This window comes from Bos indicus, chromosome 16, assembly GCF_029378745.1.
Source record: "Bos indicus isolate NIAB-ARS_2022 breed Sahiwal x Tharparkar chromosome 16, NIAB-ARS_B.indTharparkar_mat_pri_1.0, whole genome shotgun sequence".
Classification (NCBI taxonomy): Eukaryota; Metazoa; Chordata; class Mammalia; order Artiodactyla; family Bovidae; genus Bos; species Bos indicus.
The window spans coordinates 74,647,086-74,671,238 of record NC_091775.1 but is presented as its reverse complement, the minus strand read 5'-3'; the positions used below and the strand labels follow the sequence as shown (position 1 = coordinate 74,671,238).

General features: G+C 44.2%; 1 long non-coding RNA gene across 2 annotated transcripts; it reads left to right on the top strand.

The window, feature by feature from the left end:
• Positions 1 to 687: 687 nt before the first annotated feature.
• Positions 688 to 23,344, top strand: LOC139176451 (uncharacterized). Of its 2 annotated transcripts, none has more exons than XR_011560952.1 (4): positions 688 to 960; positions 10,571 to 10,770; positions 17,258 to 17,489; positions 18,128 to 23,344. It is a non-coding gene; the product is annotated as an uncharacterized lncRNA (long non-coding RNA). The 2 variants fall into 2 exon arrangements; XR_011560951.1 differs by having other exon boundaries at positions 689 to 960; positions 17,261 to 17,489.
• Positions 23,345 to 24,153: the final 809 nt, after the last annotated feature.

Genomic DNA, 24,153 nt, shown 5'->3' with positions numbered 1-24,153 from the left:
CCGGTTCACTTTCAGTGCACGTCCTTGGTGCTCCCATAGCAACTTGAGCATTTTTTTTCCCAATGGGGGAATAATTGTTTGAGCAAATTAACTATGAAAAGGTTATTTTTCTTTATCTTTGTATTACCTGTCAGTTCCTGTTACTTAGTAATGAAAGGATTCAAAATGAGTCTTCCTAAAATGTGCCACTTTGGCATGTGGGTTAATTTGAGGTGAAATCAATCAAAGTCCAAAAGATATAAGAAGAGATTTTTACCTCTCCCTTTACTCCCCAAAAGATGTTAGATCGAGCATCTGGCCCAGAAAGAAAGATATCATCAAAACTAGCTTCAAAGAATATGGACAAGTTCTGATAAATTGAGATGAGGGGAAGTAGGCAGGGTCTAGAGACTAAATTCCTCTCTGTGTCCCACTGTCTCTGTGTGGCAGGGCAAATATTTGTTTACCAAACACTTGCTTTTCCCATCTTCCTGTAAGTTTTCTTCCTCGCTTTTGTAGCCCCAGTCCCCTACCTCCTTCTTAGTTCAGAATGGCATATTAACACAATTACCTAACTGCCTGTGGGCCTCATATTCTTATGGGGTTCCTGTACAGACATAATTAAATTCGTTTCTCTCCTGTTACTCTGTCTTATCTCAATTTAATTATTAGAACGGGCAAATGAACCTAGAACAGCAGAGGAAATTTTTTTCTTTCTCAACAGTTGGTGACCCAGATGGGACTGACTTTTCTTGCTGGACACTGCTCAGTCTGAGGCTGCTGCAGCTGAGAAAATTTGGGACCGCTGACAACAAGCCAGCAAAAGGGGGAAATTCTCACCATGTCAGTCTTCTAGCCTGCAAGGTCCAGGGGAAGCGAGATTGGTGAGAGTCTCCTTTTACTTTTCCACATTTAAATTAGCAGGAAAAAACATCTGCGAAGCTAGTTTCTTAGGTACAGCAGCTCTGGTAAAGATCTGCGGTGAGTACTCTTGCTCCTTTACTCATCCTTTCCCTCCCAGAGATGACCGCTGTTTTCCTCGTCTCTGTCTCTTCTGTCATTTCCCCTAAGACGGAAAACCATAGGGTAGAACAGAGGTTCAGACCCTCTGAGCCTGAAGTTTTAGTCAGCCTCTCAGACTGGTGAGCTCGTGACTCTCGCCAGACTAGAGCCTATTTTGACAAATTATCACCTGGTCTTTTGATTACTTAACTAAATGAAGTCTTCTCAGTATTAAAGGAGCGTGGTTTTCATCAGAACTGTCCAAATTTTTATGTTTGCCTTTGAAATCTTCTTGTCATTTTGCTTAAATGCATAATTAAGTATTGTTTCATAATGATCTGTGATTCTATTTAGTTGTGTTCAAAACTTTTGATATTTTTAACAAACTTCCCCAAATCAAATTTTAAATGAAGATTTTTTTGACCCAGAAGTAACTGTGAGATTTTCCAGAGGGCCTCTGGAACATCTTAAAAGTTTTATTCTCTCTCCTTATAAAAAGAAAGATGTTAAAATACTTAGGTTTGTTTAATAAGTTCATGAAGCATTACCAAATAAGTGATGCTAAACCTTAGATTATATTTATATACTACTACTACTACTAAGTTGCTTCAGTCGTGTCCGACTCTGTGCGACCCCACACAGAGTTATTAATGTGAGTGCTCCAAAAATTGTATGAAATATTTAAAATTCTTATATGTCCTGGTATGCTGTTAGTTATAATTAGAGTTATTATCCTAAAATGTTTTATGTCATAGAAATAAGTAAGTTTCCTCATCAATTGCATTATAATAAATGCTTGTCAGATCTTTAAAAGTGGACATTTTAAAGTATTTCATCATTTACTCTGTGATTGTTTTACTCTGATGCTTTTGCTAAAGTGTTCTTGCAAAACTTCATCTTCAGAGGGATTCATGGAAAAGACTTTTATAAGTATTCTAGAATACAACTTTCTGATGATTTTAATTTTAATATCACTTAACTAAACTGAGTAAAAATTTTCAGGACTAGTGGGAAAACTAGATTTTAGTATAACAAATATTAAGTTCATTGGGCTGAATGAATTGATAGAGGATGATAATAATTTTTTATGACTTTTTTTTTTGAAACATTGCTGGTTCTTTTATGTTTTATTTTTCCCAGAGTGGAGCAAACTTTTTTCTCTTTTCTCTATGCTACCTATGTTGTTCTTGTTTAGTCACTCAGTCCTGTCCAACTCTTTGTGACCCCATGGACTGCAGCCTGCCAGGCTCTTCTGTCTATGGGATTCCCCAGGCAAGAATACTGGAATGGGTTGCAATCCTCCTCCAGGGGATACTACCTATGACTTAGAGCAATTTGGTAAAAAGTATCTTTGTGAACGTGACAGTGGAGAGTGAAAAGGTTGGCTTAAGTCTCAACATTCAGAAAACGAAGATCATGGCATCCGGTCCCATCACTTCATGGGAAATTGATGGGGAAACAGTGGAAACAGTGTCAGACTTTATTTTTCTGGGCTCCAAAATCACTGCAGATGGTGACTGCACCATGAAATTAAAAGACGCTTACTCCTTGGAAGGAAAGCTATGACCAACCTAGATAGCATATGCAAAAGCAGAGACATTACTTTGCTAACAAAGGTTCGTCTAGTCAAGGCTATGGTTTTTCCTGTGGTCATGTATGGATGTGAGAGTTGGACTGTGAAGAAAGCTGAGCACCGAAGAATTGATGCTTTTGAACTGTGGTGTTGGAGAAGACTCTTGAGAGTCCCTTGGACTGCAAAGAGATCCAACCAGTCCATTCTAAAGGAGATCAGCCCTGGGACTTCTTTGGAGGGAATGATGCTAAAGCTGAAACTCCAGTACTTTGGCCACCTCATGTGAAGAGTTGACTCATTGGAGAAAACTCTGATGCTGGGAGGGATTGGGGGCAAGAGGAGAAGGGGATGACAGAGGATGAGATGGCTGGATGGCATCACTGACTCGATGGATGTGAGTCTGAGTGAACTCTGGGAGTTGGTGATGGACAGGGAGGCCTGGCGTGCTGCGATTCATGGGGTCACAAAGAGTCGGACACGACTGAGCAACTGATCTGATCTAATCTTTGTGAACAAAAATGAAACACATTTTTCCCTGCCTGATCCCTCCAGAATTCAGAAATTGTCAGGGAGTATTCTTATTTCCATAACAATTATTTGCACAAGTTCACTAAGAACCCGTTCTCCTTGTAACAGGACACAGTTAGAAATCTTGGTTATATTACCAAGGCTTTGAATGAAATGTTACATTTGAGAGGAATGTATATAGACTAGTATATGACCAGACAGGTTTAAGGAACTAAGGTTGACTTTCTGGAGCCAATAAAGCCCATTGCACAAATAAGCCTGGACAACTTGATATCAACTGTAGAGAAGTCACTGGAACAGTTCATGTGTGGACAATTTTTGTGCCTGTGGCTGTGTGGCTACTCAGAAAGGTCACCAGAGACATTCAAATTGCAAACCAATAAATATATCAAACTGACATTGCCTGCCCTCATACCATCTGAAGATGTCTTGAGCTGGACATCTAGAAATCTCCAATGACTGAGGCAGCTCCAATCATTAACTTCTGTTTTATTTTGTCTCCATGGACATATTTGCAACATAGGCCTCACTTTTGGAACCCACCTGACTGAAGCCTCTTAAAATGAGACACAATTGTTTAACCAAACTCATCTATTTTCAGACTAAGGGACTGGTTCCGTAAGATAGAGCAATCTACTAACTCAACTTTCTGGGCTATAAAATTTCTTGACTAAATTTTAAAGGCAGGACTGGAGGGTTCGAGAAAGATTCTCCCCCAAATGTGTCCTTTTGGCATGTGGATTAATTTGAGCTGAAGACCATCAAGGCCCAAAAGACTCAGGAAGAACTTTTTACCTTTCTCCTTAAGAGCTATCACCAAAGAATATGGACTAGGTGTGGTAAATTGTGGTGGGGGGAAGGTAGGCAGGGCCTAGAGACTGAATTCCTGTGTCCCATTGTCTCTATGTGGCAGGACAAACACTTGTGTGCCCACTACTTGCTTTTCCCAGCTTCCTGTAAACTGTCTTCCTTCCCTTTGAAGCCCTAGACCCCCTCCTCCCTTCTCCTTAGCTCAAGATCGCATGTAAGTCTCAACTGCCTGACTTTCTATGGGTCTCATATATTCTTTTGGGGCTCCTGTATATGCATAATTAAATTTGTTTTTCTCCTGTTAATCTGTCTTATCTCAATTTAGTTATTAGGCCAGGCAAATGAGCCTAGACGAGTAGCGGAATTTTTTTCTTCCCCAACAGTAGATATTTGATAAAGTTGCTCTAGGCCAATGCTGTTCAACACTCTATTATAAGCTAGTTTATAGTATCTTTCTTCCATAATAGAAAATTTTTTTCCTGATTATTAAAGGAAAGCACTCTCATTGTAAACATTTCCCATTATTACAAGAAAATGTAAAGGAGAAAATAAACATCACTGATAATATAGCCACCAGAAATATCCTTTAGCTAGTTTTCTGCAATAGCAGCTAGCTGAAAAAGGATGACACCTGTGACAAGTTCATTCAACATGAACAGGGCCAAGAGAGAAGGAGAGACCTAAATCATAGAGCAATGCCCTGGCAAGGCATTCCTGAGTTAAACACTTCACTGGATATGTTCCAGACCAGCAGGGAAAAGCATGAGGTCACTGGTTACTGAAGAAAGAGCACATGAGAAATAGGACAAGAAAAATCTATAGCAAGAGAATAAAGGAAGAGGCTTTTTTGCTGCCTTCAGAGAGCAGAACCAGGGCACATGTAGAAAATTTGCAGGAAATCCATCTTTGACTCAATTTAAATAACTTCCTAATAATCAGAAAGATCTACAAAAACACTAAATTGCCTTCTGAGCTAGTAAGCAGCCTGTCCCTATCCCTGGAGATATCCAGATAGCTGCTGATGCTAAATAAAAGTTACTCATGGCACTCAACAAAAGATGATAAGGCAGACGTTATTCAAGGGATGGATCGTTATTACAAAGGGGTTTTACAGTAGGGAAGAGAGATGAGATTCAACTCCAAGTACAAGGAAAAGTGTAAATTTACAGCCAAGGAGCAGAGAGGGAGTCAGAGGATTAAAACTTCCTAAGAGGAAACATCAACATCAGAATGGGAAAGACTAGAGATCTCTTCAAGAAAATTAGAGATACCAAAGGAACATTTCATGCAAAGAAGGGCTCGATAAAGGTCAGAAATGGTATGGACCTAACAGAAGCAGAAGATATTAAGAAGAGGTGGCAAGAATACACAGAAGAACTGTACAAAAAAGATCTTCATGACCCAAATTATCATGATGGTGTGATCACTCACTTACAGCCAGATATCCTGGAATGTGAAGTCAAGTGGGCCTTGGAAAGCATCACTACGAACAAAGCTAGTGGAGGTGATGGAATTCCAGTTGAGCTATTTCAAATCCTGAAAGATGATGCTGTGAAAGTGTTGCACTCAATATGCCAACAAATTTGGAAAACTCAGCAGTGGCTGGCCACAGGACTGGAAAAGGGCAGTTTTCATTCCAATCCCAATGAAAGGCAATGCCAAAGAATGCTCAAACTATCACACAATTGCACTCAACTCACACGTTAGTAAAGTAATGCTCAAAATTCTCCAAGCCAGCCTTCAGCAATACGTGAACTGTGAAATTCCTGATGTTCAAGCTGGTTTTAGAAAAGGCAGAGGAACCAGAGATCAAATTGCCAACATCGCTGGAGCATGGAAAAAGCAAGAGAGTTCCAGAAAAACATCTATTTCTGCTTTGTTGACTATGCCAAAGCCTTTGACTGTGTGGATCACAATAAACTGTGGACAATTCTGAAAGAGATGGGAAAACCAGACCACGTGACCTGCATCTTGAGAAACCTGTATGCAGATCAGGAAGCAACAGTTAGAACTGGACATGGAACAACAGACTGGTTCCAAATAGGAAAAGGAGTACGTCAAGGCTATGTATTGTCACCCTGCTTATTTAACTTCTATGGAGAGTACATCATGAGAAACATTGGGCTGGAAGAAGCACAAGCTGGAATCAAGATTGCCGGGAGAAATATCAATAACCTCAGATATGCAGATGACACCACCTTATGGCAGAAAGTAAAGAGGAACTAAAAAGCCTCTTGATGAAAGTGAAAGAGAAGAGTGAAAAAGTTGGCTTAAAGCTCAACATTCAGAAAACTAAGATCATGGCATCTGGTCCCATCACTTCATGGGAAATAGAGGGGAAAACAGTGGAAATAGTGGCTGACTTTATTTGGCGGGGGGGGGGGGAGGCTCCAAAATCATTGCAGATGGTGATTGCAGCCATGAAATTAAAAGATGCTTACTCCTTGGAAGGAAAGTTATGACCAACCTAGATAGCATATTCAAAAGCAGAGACATTACTTTGCCAACAAAGGTCCGTCTAGTCAAGGCTATGGTTTTTCCAGTGGTCATGTATGAATGTGAGAGTTGGACTGTGAAGAAAGCTGAGCACTGAAGAATTGATGCTTTTGAACTGTGGTATTGGAGAAGACTCTTGAGAGTCCCTTGGACTGCAAGGAGGTCCAAATAGTCCATCCTAAAGGAGATCAGTCCTGGGTGTTCATTGGAAGGACTGATGCTGACTCTGAAACTCCAGTACTTTGGCCACCTGATGCGAAGAGTTGACTCATTGGGAAAGACCCTGATGCTGGGAGGGATTGGGGGCAGGAGGAGAAGGGGACGACAGAGGATGAGATGGCTGGATGGCATCACTGACTCGATGCACATGAGTTTGGGTGGACTCCGAGAGTTGGTGATGGACAGGTAGGCCTGGCGTGCTGTGATTCATGGGGTCACAAAGAGTCAGACACGACTGAGCGACTGAACTGAAGAGGAAACATCAGGGCTAAGAGAGGATTCTAGCTAAATTAACCTAATGGGATTCTTGCTGAAGGCATGCCAAGGTGATTCCAGGGTGATCAGACATCACCTGGGAAATAGTAGTGAATGAAGAACTTAATCAGATATTAAAGGTAGAGGATTTTGGTTAAACTGATATAACAGAATTCCTGCTAAAATTGGACAAAGAAAAGTTGAACACAGAAACCCAAAAGTCACAGCTTAGTTTAGAAGACAGTTCAGAGGTGCCCAGTTAGGATTTTGATCAAGAAGAGAATCTGTGTTACTGAGAGAGATGCATTCATTTACTCAATCAGTCAGTAATTCCATCAATATTTATTGAGCATCTGCTATTTGACAAATGATGTTCTTGGTGTAGGGAACTGAAGTCAAATGAGACCTGGTGGGCCTTGTCCTCAAGTGGCCATCCATCAAGGGGAGGATATTGCTAAAATAGGTGTGATTTCTGAGATGCTTTCTATCTACAATATCCGATGAGTTTTACTTCTAAGAAGTCTTGTCCCAGCAAATGTCACAAATACATTTCAACTTGAATGTGAGTAGAGAAGATGGAAGGGTTTCCTGTGATACCCTTCTGTCTCCTGTCCAAGGGGGTATTGCTTCTCCTCTAAGGGAGAACCTAAAGAGTAGCTGCATTTCTAGTTAGGCTTAGGAAAATCCACTTTCCAAAATGGTTTGGATTTTTACAGGATTTTATCTAAGTTCCATCATGGGGCAAACTTGGCTCATGACCAAGGGATTCTTTATTTCATAAAACAGCCTGCAGTTATGTTCTTCACAATTACAAGTGCTCCTCATGTCTTTAGGACTGGATTTAATCTCACCAAAAAATAATCCTATCAACTTTGAGGAGGTTACCTATTTGAGAAATCAAGCCTCAGGTGTTTTAAGTCCCTGGGCCCTTGTTTACTCAGACAAGTATACCAGCTCCTCCCCATCTTGCCCTCCATGCTGTATGCTCAAAATCCCTTCCACCATTACAGTTGACCTGGGGCCTCTGCAGAGAGACAGCTTCACGGAGCACCTATATGATGATGGAGAAAAGACTGGCAAGTCCTTGGAGTTTTGGCTGACGAGGACTCTAGGGCACACAAGATGGTCCCTTCATGTGAACTGAATATCAGGTACTTTTTCACCAGGACTTCCCTGGTGGCTCAGACAGTAAAGAGTCTGCCTGCAATTCAGGAGACCTGGGTTTGATCCCTGGGTTGGAAAGATCCCCTTGAGAAGGAAATGTCTATCTATTCCAGTATTCTTGCCTGGAGAATTCCATGGACAGAGGAGCCTGGCAGGCTATGGGGTTGCAAAGAGTCAGACATGACTGAGCAGCTAATACTGTCACTTTTCACCTGGCAAAGATCTTACTTTATCCTACCTCTTAGAAACTCAATTAGTGCCCCCATAGTAGTGCTCTCTGCCCAATTGTCTGGAGCCCCAACTTGGCTGTTTTACTCCAACAAGATCCCAGAACCAGATTCTCCTCCTTTTTCCTTTTATCTCAGCCTCTTCTCATCTGCAGAACATACTCGCATTGCCCTCAACCCAAAAGCTTTATTTTATTTTTCTTTTTCATTAGACCCCTTAGTGCAATTTTAATGAATCCTAAATAATTAACATGCATGCCTGTGCACACAAGCACACACACACACATGTGCATGCACACACAATAGGTGTTCCTTTTACTTTATGGCAGGGAGAGTTTGGTCTTCAGAAGCACAGTTACTAGTGGGAAAATGTTTGTATATTATCCAAGAGAAGGTCACCTTCCTGTTCATAAGAGAAATTGACTTTTAATTCAACAAAGTAAAAGCCGAAAGTAAGTTGAGTTGTTGACATTAAAAAAGAAAAAAGAAAAAATGGATTGTACATTAATATTCTGATATGTGTCCATGGAAGCTCTAGCCAAAGCAGCTTAATGACTACTGGCTCAGATGGGTTGGAAGCACTCCAAGACTGGCCAGGAAAACAGTGGAAGCCACCAGGAAGATGGTAGATGACACGAGAAGAAATGATGCCTGGAGTGGATCCCACCTGACTGTCAACCTCAGCAGAGCTTTTCCAACCTCCGCTGCTTGTTTCTATGTACTTTCTAGATTGAATGGTCCAGGTAGGGTGAAGTTGTGGCAGGAGTTCTGTCAAAAGTCCCAGAAAGGCAGTGGGGTAAGTTGTCCAGGTGTTTTTAGCAGATAATTCCTTGAAGGAATTGCTTCAAAGAGCAGAAGGAGGAGGAGAGAGGTAAATGGGAAGTCTTTATGATAGAAAGCCTCCTTATGAAGCTGCGATTTGAATTCCCATCAGCAGAGCAGCTGTGTGTGGGTGTGTACATTATTCTCTGCAAAAATGAGAAAAAAACAACAGCCTAAAGTATCAGTTCAGTTGCTCAGTCGTCTCCGACTCTTTGCTACTCCGTGGACTACAGCACGCCAGGCTTCTCTGTCCATCACCTACTCCTAGAGTTTGCTCAAACTCATGTCCATCGAGTCGGTGATACCATCCAACCAGCTCATCCTCTGTCATCCCCTTCTCCTCCCGCCTTCAATCTTTCCTAGTATCAGGGTCTTTTCCAATGAGTCAGCTCTTCACATCAGGTGGCCAAAGTATTGGAGTTTCAGCTTCAGCATCAGTCCAGTGAATATTCAGGACTGATTTCCTTTAGGATGGACTGGTACAGTCCAAGGGACTTTCAAGAGTCTTCTCCAACACCACAGTTCAAAAGCATCAGTTCTTCAGTGCTCAGCTTTCTTTATAGTCCAACTCTCAGCAAAAGTCGCTCAGTCATGTCCGACTCTTTGCAACCCCATGGATAGTCCTTGGAATTCTCCATGCCAGAATACTGGAGTATTTCCCTTCTCCAGGGCATCTTCCCAACCCAGGGATCGAACCCAGGTCTCCCACATTGCAGGCTGATTCTTTACCGGCTGAGCCATCAGGGAAGCCCAAGAATACTGGAGTGGGTAGCCTATCCCTTCTCCAGTGGATCTTCCCAACCCAGGAATCGAACCGGGGTCTCCTCCATTGCCAGCAGATTCTTTACCAACTGAGCTATGAGGGGCCTAAAGGATAAGTTGAGACAAAAGTTTCGGCCTGGCACAAGGCTACATTTACCCAGAATAGGCATCTTTTCTCAGCCCCATAAAAGCACTGAATATCTTAGCCTGTCTTCATAACCATCATAGTTCACAGTCTGTTTCCCTGCCTGGAGAAAGCTGGAAGCAGCAGGACAAAACCCTGGATCATCACCATGTCCACATCCTCCCATCACCACCTGTACTCCTCTTTATGGACAGGGGCATTGAAGGCAGCTTGAACAGGAGAACGCATGAAGGGCTGAGGTGTCCGGGGAATCTGTTTCTTGTTCAGTGACTTGTCTCCCAGCTGCATACTGTGGACAAGTCACCTAATCTCCTTGGATCTTGGTTTCTTCATTTCTAAGATGACATCGATCACACGTCCTAACCGCCTTGAAGTTTATTGTGACAAGGAAACAGATTTCCTGCCTTTCAGCCTTGTGCTCTGGCCCTCACCCACCAGACTTCAAATAAGTGAGAGAACTCTATTTGCTGTACCCAGAGTCTGCTTCTTAAAGTGCTGCAGGCTATTTTCCCAGGGAAAATGTCCTTGGGGGCTTGCAGGCATGGCCCTGAGCAGTCACAAACCCTGGACCATTTTCTGTCTCTGCAGCATTCTTTCAGAGAGGGAGGGTGTGAATGTGCTTATCAAATTTGCACAAATAACTCCGAACCGCTGAACCATGATGCTGCCCGCCTGTGCTCCCTCCAGCCCTCCACCTGCTGCTCTCTGCTCAGGCCCTCCACTGAGATGACTAGGGAAAGGCTGAAGTCCTCTTAAGCCAGTGTGATGTCATCATCACCATGCAAAAGGTAGGTCTCTTTGCCCTTCAACCCAGCACGCCTTGCGGAGCAAAGCCTCTGTTGAGATCATCTGCTTGAAGCTTCAGCTGCCAGATGGGTGCTTCCAAAGCTCTCCATCCAGCAGCCCTTGGCACTGGAGATTTAGTAGCCTATCAGGCATGAGGGCTTCCAATTTACGGTTCGGAGAAAAGAAACCCTATTAATCTGGGACCTTTTATTCTACCGTAAATCCCAGCCATATTTAACTCAGCCACTATCAAGGTTCTCCCCTATCTGCCAACAGCAGAGCCATAATATAAAGCTTGTCAATTCAAGGAGAAATTAAGATCCTGCTTAGTATTCAAAGAATGGTCCCTTTCACTAGCTTCCCTTCCGAAGCTAGGCATGCCCATCTAGGCAGGAGAGGAGCACCTCCATGCTAACTTAGGGAAGCCCTTTAGGCCCTGTGGCTGGGGAAAAAGAGACCTAGCTTCCTTCCACCTGGTAAACGGGAAATTCAGACTGTCTGTGCCGACGACCTGGTGACATTCCTTTCCCCTCACAAAGCCCAGAGAGCGAAAATGACCTCCGAGGCCATGGGCTCCTAAGTGGCAGAGCTACAGCCAGAGGAAGGAGAGGAGGGGAGTTCTTTTAATTAATTAATAATTGCTTTTGTCAGCATCTCTTATGTTCAAGGCAGTTTTTTTTTTTAATTGAAGTACAGTTGATTTAAATGTTGTGTTAGTTTCAGGTGTGCAGCAGAATGATTCAGTTATACATTATATATATATATATATATATATTCTTTTTCATGGTCTTTCCCATTATGGTTTATTACCAGATATGGAATAGAGTTCCCTGTGTTATACAGTAAGACCTGCTGTTTATCTATTTTATATACACTAATATGCATCTGTTAATCCCAAACTCCTAGTTTATCGCTCCCCAATCTCCTTTCCCCTTCGGTATCCATGTCTGCTTTCTAGTCTGTGAGTCTTTCTGGTTTGTAAATAAGTTCGTTTGTACCATTTTTAAGATCCCATGTACAGGTGATATTTGTCTTTGTCTGCCTCTTACGTATTCTTTCCTATTAAATACTTACAGCTCTGCAAAGTCAGTGTTACACAATCTCTACTCAATAAATGAAGAAACTGAGGCTCTGATCACCCAGCTCTAAAAGCAATTCTTTCTGAGTCGTCATATATTTCCTAAGGGCCTGCTCCAGGCCCGGAACTATACTAAAAGCAGGAAATTTTAAAGCAAACAAGAGATTTTGTCTTCTAGCTTAATAAAGAGAAACAAAAATCAAGAAATAGAGAGAAAAATATCAGAGTGCTGAGTGCTCTGCAGAAAATGAAAATAGGATCATGTTACAAGACAAGTAGTAGATTGAGTAGTCAGGGAAGGCCTCTCCGAGGAGGTTACATTTAAGGAGGGATCTGAAAGCAAGAAAGAGCCAGCTCCTACAAAGTGAGAAGAAAGGAGAATCTGAGTAGAAGACATGGTCACTGCAAAGGGCCCACAGCGGGGCTGGTTTGCATCAGATGAACAGGAAGAAGGTCAGTGTGGGAGACACTGAGCATATAAGGTGAGCTCAGGGCTGCAGGCGAGGACCAGAGTAAGGTGTTTAGAGTTTAAATATAATGAGAACCCATCGGAAGGTTTTCAGTGGGAGACTGACATCATTTGTATAATTGGCACCCTACAGCCTGAGATGTAATTGTTTACCTGGTTAAGAATTTCTCAAAAGGCCCAGTGGGTCAGATCCTTTATGCTGTTATCTGATGCGCCAGCCCCTGTCAAGGTTCCCAAAATTCTTGTTCGTAAAGAATTATTTTCTGGCAAAGAAGATAGCAAACCTCTTGAAAATAAAAACACAAAGGGGTCAGTGCAGGAACCTCAGAATCAACTGAACAGACAGCTCATTCCTGGGTCATGGACCCGAGGTAGCAGACCCTGGATGTGCCAATGAGAGCGGGCATGGCTGAGAAGACACTCAGATGAGGGGCTGGGCCAGGAGTCCCTCAAAACCTAATAGTGTGAACAGCCTGTTTGCTGCAGTCACTTCAGTCGTGTCCGACTCTGTGCGACCCCATAAACGGCAGCCCACCAGGCTCCCTCATCCCTGGGATTCTCCAGGCAAGAACACGGGAGTGGGTTGCCATTTCCTTCTCCAATGCATGAAAGTGAAAAGTGAAAGTGAAGTCGCTCAGTCGCGTCTGACTCTTAGCGACCCCATGGATTGCAGCCTACTAGGCTCCTCCATCCATGGGATTTTCCAGGCAAGAGTACTGGAGTGGGGTGCCATTGCCTTCTCCAACAGCCTGTTTAGCTCCCCCGAAAACTAACATGAACTCAGAGGGCTGGCTTCCCATCCAATCTCTACTCCTTACATGCCCCATGATTTGGCCAAGTCACTAAATGTCTGTCTCTATTTTCTCAGCTCTAAAGAAGAAATGATTCTATTCCTCTCTGCCTTCACTAGGGCTTTTGGGGACAAATAAGATAACACGTTCAAACTAACATGTTTAAAAACTATGGGGAAGTTGAATAGGCAACTTCCCATCTCTTGATGCTGATGGCATCACCGACTCAAGGGACCTGAGTCTGAGCAAACTCTGGGAGATAGTGAAAGACAGGGAAGCCTGGTGTGCTGCAGTCCATGGGATCGCAAAAAGTCAGACACGACTTAGTGATTGGACAACAACATCTCTTGATACACATTGGCAGCTGTGGAGTCAAAGTCTCCGAAGGGTGATGGAAGGTAGAGTTCTCCATCAGCCTCATGCATGGAGTGAGCCAGCCCTCTTCATCTCCTTCTAGGGATGTCAGAGGTGATACCTGGACCACTGGTCCTTCTGCACTAGAATGACATGGAGCTTCTAGGGTTGCTTGGAGGTGATACCTGGACCACCAGTCCACCCACACTAGATGACATGGCACACCACTGATCCTCTGGCAGAGCCTGGAAATGTGACTTTTTCAAGTATGGCAGCATTCTGCTCTCAACGATGTTTGTGGACTACTGGAGGCCCCAGCGGCTCACCTCCTGTTGGCTACAGATAGAACGCTGATGGAGAGGACTTCAGGACATCACTCAGGTCATCTCCTGCTTAGAACAGGTCACAGCTCTACCCTTCTCAAAACAAAGAGTCATCTTATTTGCCCTCAAATGCCCTAGTGAAGGCAAGGAGGAATAGAATCACCTCTTTTTTAGAGCTGAGAAAAGAGAGACAGACGTTTAGTGACTTGGCCAAATCATGGGGCACGTAAGGAGTAGCAATTGGATTGGAATCCAGCCCTCTGAGTTCAAACTCTGTTGTTTCAGATGATAGAAACCATCTGTCCTAGAGCTGAGGAGAGACACCCCATCCTTGTAGCGCTGGGAGGAGGCTGCCGAGCCCCCAGTGGCAGAGCTGCTGTTGGGAAGGCACGGAACAGAAAAAGAAACGCTGTGTTCCTAGGAGAACTTAATTGATCTGATTTATCTCGAGATGGATGAGGAGCGACCAAGGGCCTCAGAGTACAGGGAGTCCTGGTTTACTGCCTTCTCCCTGCGGCAGGACTTTTAGGCAGGACTTTTAAAGGGATGAAAGACTGGACTTGTATCTCTTGATGCCCACCTGGCAGATGAATCATTTTCCTGCTCAAACCCGCCCCCTTCTCCACCAGCACAGGGAAGGGAGGGCCCGGAACTGTTTCTCGAGGCGGGGGAGGAGGCGAGGGGGGCGAAGATGGGGATTTGGGGTGAAATTTCTGTTTGTTCCTGAGCCAAGTGTGCTTGTTCCACTCTAAGCCCTTCAGGGAAGGGAGAGGAATTAGTTCGAAGGGGCTTCAAAGAAAATCCATGACTGACTGGCACGTCTGAATCCTGCCCAAGTTGGAGTGAGTCACGGGGGCAGGTGGGGGAGGGGAGTAGGCGGGGACAGAGATTTTTTAACCCTTTCTGGGGAGACGTGTCTGACCAGCCTAAACCAAAGGTCTTCGAGCCCTAAAGAATCACACTGGATTTTATTTAAAATGCAGATTCTTAGGGCCAGCCCCAAAGACTCTGATTCAGGAGGCCAAGTTCCTGAATTAGTGATAGGTCTCATTTTCACTGAGACTGCTGAGTGTGTTAAGAAGCATGGGCGGGGAACAAAGCAAAGCTGTGTCACTTATACAAGGGAACCAAACCCACGGCCTTGACCTCATTAGCGCTCTATTGTCATCAGCTGAACACAATCCATAATCTTGATGGAGTGTATAAGTGGAGACCCTCCCATGGTGAAACTCAATATTCTTTTCTTTAACCAATATTCTTGCAGTGCTTCCTAGGTCCAAGACCCCCACATTAGGTGCCAAGAGTTTGATGACAAACAACTCAGACTAAGTCCCAGTTTGCCTGGAAGATAATTATTCAAACAGCTACAATACTAAAGTAGTAAGAAGTTAGGATAGGGAGCATGATATAAGCATAGATGTAATGAAAATCAAATTGCAGTATCCCTTTCATCAATGCCCTGTGGCCTGAATAACCCTGGCAAGCCTTTTATATGTGTGTGAGTCTCAGTTTTGTCTTCCATATGATGACACCTCTCCCTTAAGAATCTTTGAGACAGAGTATGTGTAGCATTCTGTACAAATGCATGTTCTTTCCCAAAGGTGAGAAAGTATTCCTGAGATTCCCAGTCTGTCTTCCCTTCCAAAGGCCCCATCATGGTGAATGGTGAGAGAACTTCCTGATGGCCTTGAGTTTTCCCCAAGTCAACAGTGCCAGTGTCCATTTCTGGCTGAGCCCCAGGCAGACAGGAACTGTTAGCTGGAGGATGACTGCAAGTCTCATTCTGAATCCCAGCTGTGTGCGTTCCTGGATATGCCTTCAGCTCCTTGACTATGCCTACTCTATCCATACCTTCCCGACACTTACCATTATGGATAACAGAGCATACCACAATTTTCTCTATGTTACCCAAAAGTATGATCTGAGTACCAGCAACATCAGTATCCACTGGGTGCTTGTTAAATGTAGAATCATGGCCCCTAACCTACACCTCCAGAATCAGAATCTAAATTTTAGCACAATTTCCAAATGGTTTAACATGCCTTAAAGTTTGGGGCACCTTGGCTTAGAATATAAGTTGATTTCCACCCAGCTGTATAATTCTTTTATTTTAAAAAATAATGGCTCTACACCTATAATGCACTGGCACTGTGCTAGATGCTAGATTTACCCTGTTGAATACCCCCAAATAGTGGAGAAAATGGTTATCTGAAATCTTTCAGGAATGAGGCACATTATAGGTTAATAAGAAGCGGCAGTGACTGACACCAGACAAATCTATGTGACAGAATGTAAGAAGCTCTCTGATATGGATCACACAGGGTGGGCACATGGGAAGAGCTAAGTTGGCATGGACGGTTGAGAAATTCTCAACTTCGTAAAGGAAGATGCAATATTGAAGGATGAGTAAGAGCTGGTCGCTGGACAGGTGGAACAACAAGAGGATAAAATTCCTGGCCAAGAGATGGGGATTATGGACGTCAAAGCAAGAGGAGTCCTGTTCAGCTCTTGGCCGAGGCCCAAGCTCAGCTCTCACCCTGGGAAAGCTCTCCTCCACTTGGTGCTCTGCCAACAATCGCTGCAGGGCCTTGGGCAAACTACCACTCCTCTCTGGGCCCCGTCTTCACCTAAAACTTGGGGGTTGGGTTACCACTCGACAGTTCTCAAAAGGGAAAACACTCCTGCAACCTTTAGCAGTGGCCAAAGGGAAAGGAAAAGAGGCAGGACTCGGGGCCAGCCACCAGAGCAGCTGCCAGTCATGCAGGCAGCCCTCTGTATCCACGGATTCAACCAACCGAATCCGATCAGAATGCAAAGGACTGGCTGTCCTACCCTGTTTTATAGAAAGGACAAGAGCATCCACACACTTTGGTGTCTGCAGGAGTGAGGAGAGGACATAGTGATTCTGAAACCAAGCTTCACCATGCACCCCCTGCCTTCCAAACGCTGAGGACTATTGCATTTGTTTGTCATGATGGACTTCCACTTAGCTTTTTAAAAAAGGACATGTTGGGAACTCCCTGGGGTCCAGTGGCTGGGACTCTGCACTTTCACTGCTGAGGCCCCAGGTTCAATCCCTGGTGGGGAAAAATAAGATCCCACAAGCCACGCAAAAAAAAAAAAAAAAGGACAAGTTAAGGTAGAGTGGGATTTCACATATTTAATGTGTGTCTCAGGCCAGTGTTAACACTGCTGCTGCTGCTAAGTCACTTCAGTCGTGTCCAACTCTGTGCGACCCCATAGATGGCAGCCCACCAGGCTCCCCCATCCCTGGGATTCTCCAGGCAAGAACACTGGAGTGGGTTGCCTTTTCCTTCTCCAATGAGTGTTAACACTGAATGAATGCTTATTCAGCTCTCCAGCACCTCTCCAAGTCACTACCCGCTTGAACTATCAACCTTACGAGCAGAAGACTCCTCTCACTATATGTCTTAGAGATGTAATTTCCTCTCTCTCTGTCTCTCTTTTTTAAAGCAGAACTCCTTTCCTAAATGAAATCGTATAAGAAAAACACAACATGAAGAAGAAATCAAAGGAATAAAGAAAGCTCTGGGCAGATTACATCTTTATTGTTCAGCGATACTCTTTTGTATGGAATCTCCTTGCCTTTATCACCATCACGCCTCCAGCCCTTCTGTAGACCCCAGGACTGAAAGTACAAAGCAATGACTCTAAGGAAAGGGTTCAAGCTGAGATGAAGGTTGTGGTAAGTCCTGGAACTATGAAAGCAGAGAGCTGTCCTACAAGAATGTATAGTCTGTGTGGCGAGGGTTGGGGGGGCGGTTCGGGGGGGGCGTACTGGGAGCAGCAGCTTAATGGAGCTTGCTGCTGCTGCTGCTGCTGCTGCTAAGTCATGTCAATCGTATCCAACTCTTAGCGACCCCATGGACTATAGCCTACCAGGCTCCTCCGTCCATGGGATTCTCCAGACAAGAGTACTGGAGTTGGGTGCCATTGCCTTCTCTGTTAATGGAAGTTGGGGAATGGGGAAAGGAAAAACCAGAGGAACAGATAAAAGAAGAAACATACAGAAACAAAAACAAAAAACAGGAATAGAAAGAGAGCTCCCCCAAAGGCCAATTTAGTGATCTGAAGCAACTCTATGAATGCCTTAATGCCTGCTGCGTACACAGCCACCTTTTAAAGAAAGGGGCCCCAATCCATCCTTTCCCACTTGCTGTTATGGGCTGACTTGTGTCCCCAAAAGATATGCTGAAGTTCTAACCCCCAGCGCCTTGGAACATAACCTTGTTGGGAAATAAGGTCACTGTGGATATAATTAGTTAAGAGGAGGTCATACTGGACAGGGTGGACCCTTATCCAATTTGACTGATATCCTTACAGAGATAAGAGAGACAGAGATACATGGGAAGAACGCGATCATGACAACAGAGGCAGAGACTGAAATGTTGCAGCTGCAAGCCAAGAATTATAGGCCACAGCCAGAAGCTAGGGCTTCCCTGGTGGCTCAGACTGTAAAGAATCCGCCTGCAAAGCAGGAGACCTGGGTTTGATCCCTGGATTGGGAAGATTCCCTGGAGAAGGGAACAGCTACCCACTCCAGTATTCTTGCCTGGAGAATTCCATGGACAGAAGAGCCTGGCCGGCTACAGTCCATGAAGTCACTAAGAGTCAGACATGACCGAACGACTTTCACTTCACTTCACCAGAAACTAGGAAGAGCAAGGAATGATTCTCCCCTTCTGGTTTCAGAGGACAATTGGCACCTTGATCTTGGACTTCCAGCCTCCACTATCGTGAGACGATAAGATTTTGCTCCTTTAAGCCACTTCCAGGTGGCGGTTCTTTATTCAGGTGGCCCTAGGAGAACAACACATTTGCTTTGGAAGTAGCTGTGGGTTTTGCTAGAGAAATCATCCTTGCTACTTAGCAGATCAATTGGGCATGGGTGTAGACACAAGAGTCCAGGGTGCCTCGGAGCCAGCCTGGCGCTGTCTGTCTAATTGGGTCCTTCTCATTCATCGGTGACAAAACAAAAGAATGACCAAGCATCCCAGATTACCCAGGACTGAGGGGGTTCCAGGGACACAGGACTTTCCATGTGAAAAAGGAGACAATCCCAGGCCAACAAGGATGAGTTGGTCATCTAATGAGAGGGAGTCAAGAGAGGGGAGGAAGAAGAAAGGTTTGTGTGATGGGAGAAGTTGTCAGCCCCCAGAATGTAGAACAGATCTAGAGCAGTCCTGGGCAGTCCTTGCCTTCCTGTGGCTTGGCCAGATGGGCCTCTTTGTCAGTCCAGGGGAACCGGTACTCAGGATTCAAGCAGGACCTCTACTCTGATCAATGAGTCTTGGGAAGGGGGTGCTGGGGAACGGGATCATCCCCCTCTGCAATCTGGAAGACTCTGCTCTGTCCAGGAAGGCTCCAAGGGTAGGAGCCCTTCACACTGAACTTGTCAACACATTCCACTCAGCAGAACTGGTCCACCATATTCCCCAGTCCCACAGGGAGTCTCATAAGGGAGGGAGCCCATTTCGCTTCTCGCCTTTTCTTTCACTCCACAATAGCCACAAATCTTCGCTGGGATGTTCTCAAGGATGTGTAAAAAGTGTCATTTATCAGTTTATCCCCTCCAGGTGAGAGAAGTCCTCTTGCTTATGTTTCTCTTTTCTCCCAGATATACACCTATTGTAGCACTTTTCAGAACGTAACTCAGTCATGACTGGTTTTATAGTCATCCTCCTCTCCTTGAAACAATTTCCTTCACAGCAGAGCCCATACCTCATGCATCTCTGAGACCCTGAGGACCTGGGAAAATGCTTGGCAGGGAGGAGGTCCTCTTACATCATCTGACAAGTAACCTAATTAATAAATTCATGAGTTTGTTAGTGGGGATCACCACGACCTTCCACTTGGAGTCAGGTGCTTATGACCTGGCCCTGTCTGGATCTGTGATGTGTTGGCCCTGAAGCTGTTTGTATGTGTCTAAAATAAAAGAGGGTGGGGAGGAAACCCATCGGAGCCCTACAGCTTCAGAGGCCTCTCCTGAGTGAGGAGTCGCTGTGGGCAACCCCCAGGGCAAGTCTGGGTCTTATGCTGGGGCAGTGACAAGTGCTCAGGAAGTGGGTGTAGATCCCTAGGCCCACTACGATGGGTTCTTCCCTAATCCTGCTTCGTCCACTCTCACCTGATGACCATGAGAAAGAAACTGAGCTAGGGAAAAGCCCAACTGCTGAGCTCCAGACAGCAGCTCGATAAAAGACAAACAGGATGGTATCAATGGGCTAAGAGAACACTTGGCTTGAACACCCTAGAATGTGGATCACGGCTCGGAAGGACGGCCCCAGATGACGGGGCAGTGGGCCCACAGTCTGCTGTCCGTTGCACTGCTGTGCGCCTCCAGTCCAATGGTCTAGCCTCTCTGAGCCTCCATTATCCCATTTCTACGCTCAGCTAATCATCTGTCTGCCCCCGGTCCACTGGGGGGACATTGAATCAAGAAATGCCAGACATCTTGAACTCTTCTCAAGAGGAGACCTAGAGCAATTCAAAGCAGAGAATTTTCTCTGCCTTAAAATGACTCCCAGAGCTCCAAGGACAGTTATTTTAGAAAGCCTACTGATGGATTAAAGTTTATGAACCTGAAAGCTAATGTACCTTTCTCTATAAAGAGCAGGGCACTGCTGGATTTTTGGCTGCACAGAAACTCAAACACTCACCCAAGAAGCCTATTAGTAAATAAGGCTTATCCTTTGTGATGTGGAAGCAGTCTACTTCTAAAACAGCACTGTTCAAAATTCTTCTGTTCTGAATTTTATTTAAAAAAAAAAAAAAAAGATAGGCCTAATGTTTCACTGACCTCCTGTGGGCATAATAAAGAAGTACATTCATTTCACAGATCTTCCTGGCATGGGCTAAGGAAGAAGTTCTTAAATCTACCCATCTGATGGAAAATTCACACTGCATTTACAGACCTTCTGAGAATGAGATTCCTCATGCTATTTCATCTTCCCACAAGATCCTTCAGGTCCTTGTGGGAAGTTCCCCCTGATAACCGGTACCTAAGTTCAGTTCATAGCTGCAGACAGCAGCAGAGCAGGCGGTGGACAATGGGCATCCTTCAGGAAATGACTGAAGCACAGATTCCTAAGCTCCACTCAGAGATTTGGATCCGGTGAGACTGGGGTGGACCCGGGAATCTGCATTACATTCCTAAGCACCTGGTTGATTCTGACGTAACTATTTCTTTAGATCTCACTTTGACAAGTTCCATCCTGGAACTTCCTGTTGAGTGTGAAAAATGGAAGTCAGACAAATAATCACACAAATACATGTACAATTACCAATTGGTGGAGGAACCAAGAACAAGAAGCTTGATGCATAATGTGAGAATGGAACACTTGGTCACAGGTGGAGGGGTGGGTAATCTGGATTGAGGGGACCAAGGAGAGCTTTCTTAAGGAAGTAAAATTTTACTGAGTTCAAAGTGAACTAAAGAAAGAATGGGAGAAGAAGGATGCCAGCAGGCGGTGAACATGAGCACATTTCTGCAAGAGGACAGATACTGGCCAGCGATATGAAAGGCTAGCATAGCCAGAAGTCAGCAGGCCGGGGAGGGGATACGCAGGGTTCCCCCTCCTAGAATGTCCTCTCCACTTCTCCCCTCCAAAGGTTGCCCATGGGGCTCACTGCAGCCTCACCACCTCTCTAAGCCCTTACCTACCCAGCCCTCCTCTCTCTCCCCTTGTTCAGTTCTAGACCACCCAGTCCCAACACCTTGCAATTTAAATCAGTTATGTATCACACTGTACTATTCCAAGAGTTTGAAATTTTTCTTTCTCCAGAGTAGAAACTCTCTGAGGAAAGGAACTATAGTGAGTTATCTCTTTGCACATCTGTCACCATGCATGATGTACAACAGACATTCAAAGGACAGTTCGGTCCCTGGGCTGGGAAAATCCCCTGGAGATGAGAAAGGCTCCCCACTCCAGTATTCAGGCCTGGAGAATTCCATGGACTGTATAGCCCACGGGGTCACAAAGAGTCAGACACGACTGAGCGACTTTCACCTTTACTATAGTTGAAGAAATGACCGTGAAACCAATGGTAAAAAATTATAGGACTGGAAATCTGTCTGCACACATGATTGCCCTCTCTTTCAAATGCACATATGAATACACACACACACATCTATCTGCAGAGCAGGCTCTAAAAGTGGGGTTGGTAGAAAGGACAACTGAAAATCTGGTCATTTTAGACCATCTCAGGTGATTTTAATCCATTCAAAGGGAAAAAAATACTTCTAAATTGTTGTGACAGATTAGACACATAGTTACATTTCTCCTTTCCCAAAATCTCACTTGTATTACCGCAAAGGGATTTAAAACCTAAATGCTCAAAAACAAACAAGCAACAACATTTTAGAAGCTGGAAAACACATGAAAAAGAGTAACTTCGTGACTTAGCAAACTTGAAAACTTTAAACTTAAGCTGGTAGTAGAGAAATCCAACAATAAAGGTGTGCATCCATGCATGATTTTCTAGCAGTACGCGTTGATCATTTGGAAAATATTTTCGTTCATTGATTTATGCAGATCCTCCGATTGTTGACACAGTTCATTATATACCATTCCAAAAAAGTCACAGTGATTAATATCACCATCAATCTCATCAGAAAAGTCTTAAGAACTGGGGAGCTATCAAACTTACAGTGGTAGTTAGAATTTCTTCAAAAGTCTGATTTTCACTTGAAAGCTCAGTTTTCTTTCTGTCAAGAATATTGCCAGTTGTTCTCCTTGAACTGACTGGCCCACGTCATGCCTTTTTTAGAAAATACCTGCTAAACACCCAGGTATGAATAATGGCATTTTGCCTGTCGGCCGTTCTTTCCAGTAAACGTGGCGTTCCATTGGAAAAGCACACAACTGCTCTTCCACAAATGTTCATGGTACTTTGGCACACGGCAGAGTGCTTTATGGTCACTTCTTGTTTTGCCATACAAAATATTTTGAAGAACCCAATGAAGGTTCCTTAAGGAAACCCAAAGTTTTACTTTTCCTTTTAGCAAATGTGTTGTAGTGAAAAACGTGCTTCCTAGCACAGCTCGGTGCCATGGCTTGAGTCCTGCTAAGCTGCCAGCCGATTCACCCCCAACTGATTTGTCATGACCAGTGCTAATGTCAACACGGTGGGAAAGGAAAATAATATTTTAGTATTTGCATGAACAGTGTCTTTTTTTACATTTGGAATTTTAATTTTTAACTCAGTGATCTAGTTTTTAAAACTGCTCTTTTATTGTTTTAAGAATTTTTTGAACTAAGACTAGAGACTCTGCCATAGTTCATTCATTTTTACATAAAACATTTATCCACAAGAAAATTGCTTTTCATGAAGTAGACACATTATATCAACACCTTTCTCTGCTTTTTGTAAATTTATCCTCCAGGATTGTTTGGGTGATATTCATGTGAAATTAGAGCAGACTCCTTAGCAATTTCCTATGGCTACTGTTTTTTTTTTCAGTACTTCTAATTGGATATAGTTACTTTGACTCCATGAAATATAATGGAAATGTGAATAAAGACTTTGCTACATCAAAGATTTTAAGCATTTGGTATTTTTAAAAAATCTTTTGTGAATGTGATAGAAACTAGTAGTGTGGAGCAGTATAAATATTTGAGGTAATGATTTGTGAAGTAGCCCAGTACTGCCTTAAATAAAATCACGTTTCATTTCTTGTTTTATACATGTAAGAAAAAAAAAAAAAAGTGGTTTGATCTCCTAGATATCCTGAAAGAGTCTTAGGGACATCCAGGGATTCCAACACCGCAGTTTGAGAACACTCTCCCAAGGCTTCGCTCATTTACCTGTCCTCACCTCCTGCTGTGTGGCCTAGTTTGTAATGGGCCATGGACCCAAACTGGTCTGTGACTCAGGGGTTGGGGACCTCTGCCATGAAGGACCCAGCTGGGCTTGTGAGGTCCTGGGTCTCCATGGAACACCTCAGGCTCCGGAAGTTTTGTAAGAAATTGAAGGTCTGATACCAGTAGATATCGCCTCTGTTTATATTGTGCTGAGGGAGTTAGTTCCTAAGCACAGAGAAAAGAGAAGCTCCAGTAAGGGCAAGGCCTGGATTCTCTGACCCACGCAGTCTGACCCTTTGCGGCAGGAAATGGCCATCCCTTCAAATCCTCCCAGAAGCAGCCAAGCAAGGGCGCTCCCGGCCAGAGGCGGTGGACTTCCCGCAGTCCAAGGGAGAGAACTGGGCTCAGCACTGCTGCCAGGTGGACAGTGTGACTTCCACGAAGAGAACTCACCGGGAGAGATAACAAAGCCACTCCCTGAAGGGAAAATCGGTTCAGAAATCAGCTGTACCCCTGTCCTACCACCTGCTGCTGAACAAGAGGAAA